Source organism: Pygocentrus nattereri, chromosome 7 (genome assembly GCF_015220715.1).
Source record: "Pygocentrus nattereri isolate fPygNat1 chromosome 7, fPygNat1.pri, whole genome shotgun sequence".
NCBI lineage: Eukaryota > Metazoa > Chordata > Actinopteri > Characiformes > Serrasalmidae > Pygocentrus > Pygocentrus nattereri.
In genome coordinates this window covers 29,321,996-29,327,586 of record NC_051217.1, presented here as the reverse complement: position 1 = coordinate 29,327,586, position 5,591 = coordinate 29,321,996, and positions in this window count along the sequence as shown.

The window sequence follows — 5,591 nt, the reverse complement described above, 5'->3', positions numbered from 1 at the left end:
TAAACCTCCGCTCGCCGGCTACGTCACAGCGAAGAGATTAGGCGGGGCTACAATGCAGCGCTGTTTTTTTCCCTCTCAACTGCAGCCAATCAGCGTTTAGTGTATCTCCCCATGACGTAGTTGCGGTGATTTTTGACAACGGGGCAGAGAGACTCGCCAGAAGAGATAGGAAGTTCGATTCACTTTACCGGATCAGTTCTTTCGAACCGTCCGTTTAAGCGAATCGGACGTCCTTTCAGCGATTCAGGTCAGCTCTACGCTGCCAGATGCCAATGAGGGACTGAAGGCTTGGTGCTATATTCTCATTTGCTTCACACTCAGCGGGGCTTGGTTCAACGAGGGAGCCTGCTGTCGCTACGTCTTAATCCCAAATGGCCCATTATTGGACATATATTGTCTGTAGGAGCTGTTATTTCATTATTTGTTGTACCTTATAGGCAGTGGGGACCCTTATTTGATATAAAGCGTTGGTCTCGTAATGCTCTAGGCACGCGCATGACGGGAAGAGGAAGCCAGTCTGCATTCGTGAGCAGATTTAAACTACAAGCAGATTCAAATAGGTCGTTCATAATGTGTTATAATGTATGTATTTTTTCTGTTGTGTTTTTAATGACTGAAACCACAAGAGAGTAGAGAAAGAAAAAAAATCAACCGGTGCTACAGAAAGTTCGATTCAGTTGTGAATCGGTTCGATTGATTTGCTCAAAAGAACCAACTCAAAGAATGATTCACTTATCATTTTACGTGTCCTTTCGTTTTCATTTGTAGCTGACGCGTTTGTCTTACAGCATGTTTACCTACAGATTTTAATTTTTGTTTTTTTTTTTTATTAGCTTTTTTTTGCTTTTTAAATTATCATTTTAGCAACAGTCACTTCAAAACAAAATCAAAACGAATTCAATGGCCACATTTCGAGGCAAAAGGGGACAGTAAACTGTGTGAGTCAGAAATAAAACCGCATTCCGGTGTTTCGTGGCTGAGCATGCGGCTAAATTTAGCCGTGCTGAGATGCCGTACTCGGAGAAGGAATGGCACATGCGCAGTCATATGACACGGGCTGAACAGAAGCCAGGCACAGAGGTATTAACCGCTAGAGAACCAGCCGTCTCGCCTTGTTGTAAGAACAGGGATTTTTAAAGGCCTGTACACAAAGAGGAACAGTGATGTGAGCGATAGGCCTGTCACATTGTTAGATAATCGAGAAATCGCAAATATTTGAGATGATAATGATTTAAGCTGACTGCACTCTTGTCCCTTAGTCATTAGACTGTGTAATTGGGTGCGTGGGCTGAAGCAAATAGATGTAAACAAAGGACTAAATAATCATTTATTCGATAATCAATAACCATTGAGACGTCACGTGGCTTATGAAAACAAAAAAATTCTAACTTGGTTAATTCTAACTTTTCAGCACGTATGGTGGCAGAATGACCAAAGTTTTTGCTCTGCTGAAGAACGTGAAGCTTAACACAACTCAGCAGAAAACAGAGCAGAGCACGTGTTTCTCAGGGACATTGAGAACACCCCTTAAGGCCTCACATGAGGAGGAGAACTATAATGACCTTTGCTCTGCAAGCCCCCCTGTGAGCGTCAGATCTACGCTCAGCTAGATCCAACTTTACACTTTGGTATTCCACCTATCTGTAACACTAGCACAAAGTTCTCACAGTTGCCTGCATTCTCAGACTGCTGCCAAAAGCACGTTTGCATAAGGCACTAGTAGGATGCTTGTCTGTAGGTCAATAAACATTACCGGTAACGTAATCCTTTTTTTAGCCTAGATCAGTTGTCTGAAGACCAGTGCTCCTTACCAATGTGTCATTAAGTCATTTTGACTCTTCTTGATGAAAATGACCCCCACCATACATTTCTGAAGTGTTGGTGGCTCTATATTGTTTCCTCATTCTGAGGCAGTTTGAAGTGTTTGGTACATCCATGTGTCATACAAAAAAGCACTAGACCAACACTAGACTCCTGTTTGGCCTAAAAGATTTTTGGTAGTTTTACAGTTAAAGGTCAAGAGGGCGGTGTTGGACAGTGTGTGCTGAAACTAGTCTGGCTCCATATTAAAGTACATAAATGCAAGCGAGCCTGTGGGAGGTGTATCAGTCCATTTTGCAGTCTGCCAAATATAGAATGGCAGAAAACTCATACCACTGAATTTGAAAAGCCTGAGGACTTATTGGACACTTATTTCACAGGTGCATGTACTTCTGCTGAAGCCTGCCAGATTTAGCAATAAAAGGTGTGCATTTAAATCTATTGGTATTATGCTTGACTGTTATGGTTTTTAAAGGGGTGTTGTGACTGAAGTCCTATGCACAGCCACTTCAGTAATGTCAACATTTTCCCAAGTGTAATTAATCAAGCCAACAGTTTTTACTAGCAATGGGTCAAAGTTGTGTGTGTATTTTCAGTATTTGTGTAGGAGGAGATAACATATAGTGTTGGTCTCCCAGACGACGATTAAGCCTAGTCTACATTTTCTAAGGAGAATCTCCATTCATTTTGCTGGGTAGTCCATGACTAGGCCTAAATCCTGTCTGGGAAACCAATCTCCTCAGTTAATTTCACTTATGCCAGTTTAATGCTTTAAATGAAAGATGTTTGGTTTCAGTGTGGTAAAAATGTAAAATTCTGTAAAAATTTCCCTTGAATGCACCTATTTCATCAGCCAATTATGAACGCCTGTCTAAAACTCAATAATAAGATAGCTCAGGAGGCACATGCCATTTAAGAATACAATACAGTTGTGTATTTTATTCCCTACAAGGAATAACTTTAAGGTGAACAGCGTAAACGTCCTTAAATGTTAAGGATACTTACAAGTATGTGTTTCACTTTGCCCATAGTGCCATCTTGTGGTGATTTATAAATGCACACGCTATTGACCACTGATATTTAATAATATGCTTTCAATCTCACGATTAGCTCATTGGAGTTGGAGATATTCTTTTATTTTTGAATGTAAATCAGTTAAACATTAAACCTAAGTACACACTTGATTTAACCAAAAGGCATTTCACTGCCTGATGTTTAAATTCTTGTCTATGTATTTAATTAAATTTGTCCAGCATAAGAGCCATGAAGACCCTAGACGTCCACAGTCTAATGTACACCCTACACCATGCCTTGCAAATAGCTGCACCTCATAATCACTAAATTCTGAGTGCAGTGACCCTTCAAGCACTCTGTGGCCTTCAGAGATATGATCCAAGACAATAATGACACAATGCATCAAATGCAGGACTGGCGATTGCATGGTGTAAGTGGTGTCGGATGGGAAACTGGACGTCCAGGATGCAGTTGATCGCAGCTTCCACTAGGGGTCAGTAAATTGCCGCCAAAAACGAAGACGGTGAGGATTGTGCAGCCCAGTGTTCAGTAACCCTGCTCAAGATCTTCTTGTCATCAGTTTAGTTCAAACCCCAACCCCAGCCCTTCTGGTCATACAGTCACTCAGTGCACCTGATCTGACCGGCATACAGGAAACCTCAGGACTCAGGAACTTCAAAGGTAGAACCGTCCCGATAGCATTTTTATTTTCCAAACCAAAGTGTTATAAACATGGCTTTAAAGGGTCCTAAGTAGACGGCATGACCGTGACCTCCGATGAACCCTTCGCTCCAGAGATTCTTTATGGTGTTATGCTAGCAGTGAAATGTCAACACGGTACGATTTTGTCCCGCCCCCGGACGCTGAACGTCTCTGGGATGAATGGAGCTGTGGGCGGGTTTTGACGCTGAGCTTCTGCAAGATGATCGGAGGATCAGTCGAAAGGCTTTTGATTGATTGACAGCTATTTCGACCTATTAACATCGAAATTCAAACTGCCGCCCATTTCTTGGTGTTTGCGTGGTGAAATTACTCGACAATTTCCATTGTTCATTGTGTAAATAAAACACACTCATAGTATTTCCTTGTTTCAGTTTGACATGATTTCAACATTTCCTTGTTCGAGTTTAATTTCGTTTCGTTAGTTCGTTCAGTCAGTCCTTCATACTGCTGGCTAGGTCGGAGTGAACTAGCCAGCTAGCAAGGCGCACACGATGGCAGACAATGCTAATATTGTCGACCTGATTTTGGCAAAGCCGTTTGATAGTCTTCCTTACGAGGAGAAGGTTAGAATTAAACAGCAGGGCACATCAACACCTAAGATTGGTTTGGAGCAAAAAGTAGGGAAAGGTAGCAGGTCTGTTCAGCTCTACACAAAGCTGGCTGACTGGAAGTGCTGTGACAGAACATGCACTGCTGGCCAGGCCTCGTGATGAAATCATCTCAGGGATCATGTCCTGTCTGGTCAAAATTGGGTTTTGGGGATCTGTCTAACTAAGGCCATTTTCTTGAAAGGCAACAGAGGGCAGAATTTGTGTATAAATAAATTGACAAATTTTATGATAGAAGCCGACAACAAATCGTTGCCGCATAATTTCTTTGTAGCGGTCACAGCGCGATTTAGTAGTAGTATAACTATATATATATATATACAGTATAACTATCCAAAAACGGTATTTATAATGACAGATATAAATATATATATATAATGATAAAACAAATACATGCGGTGCAAAACATTTTTATTTTTAATTTACTGTAGAAAATCAAATATACTGGTGATAATGATATGGAGATATTACACTAACAACAACAATCAACAATCAGTATATTATATATTTATATATTTACAGACATAGGGAGAAAAAGACAGATGTTTCTAGTAGGCTCTCTGGATGCACCACAGAGCTGCTGCCTCAGTGCTTCTCTGTGAATTAACATAATAAATGTTGACTTATGGTCCTGCTAATTGCTGGCAAGAAGGAGGGGTGATGTCCTGAGGATTCTGAAATCTCAGTCATGCTAGTGTTAAAGGGTCCTATGTAGACGGCTTTGACCGTGACCTCCAATGAACCCTGTCCGATTTGCACCCTCTGGACAAACAGTCATAACTCGGGAAATGTTTACTCTATCACTTAACCGGATAGATGGTGTGGGATAAGACCCCTTGAGGATTATTTTGGTGTAATGTTGTGTGTATTGAGAAGAAGATGAGTTATGACAAGTTAAACACAGAGAAAATCTTGAAATAAGCAGATTCTGATTTTGAGAAATTTACATGGGAGTGAATGGGACAGTTTTATGTGCCTAGTGGCAAACGCATGCTCATAACTCTAAAGCCAATTGATAAAATGATGAGATATTTTGAGGTTTCAGAAAGCACAAGTCTCTCTACCATTTAAAACTGCAATGGAGTTTCTAGGTGAAAGTTTTAAAGCAGATTTCCTGCGTGATCGGCTGTGTCTGTGAGACTGAGTGGCCTGCTGTGACATCATCAATGTCAGTTAGAATGTGAAGTTCTGAACATTCCGCCATTCATTCCTATGGGAGGTTTTTAATTTTTAAACTTAATTTTATTAAAAACTACCAATCTCCAAAAATACATAGCACAAGTCACAGCGCCAAGACCTTCGAATCGCAGTTTGAACGGAGGGAGTCTGTACGTTAAACATTTCGGGCTGTATTAATCACAGAAAAGCATGGAAGAAGAATAAGAAGTATGAGAGATAATAAATTATAAATATATAATTATATAA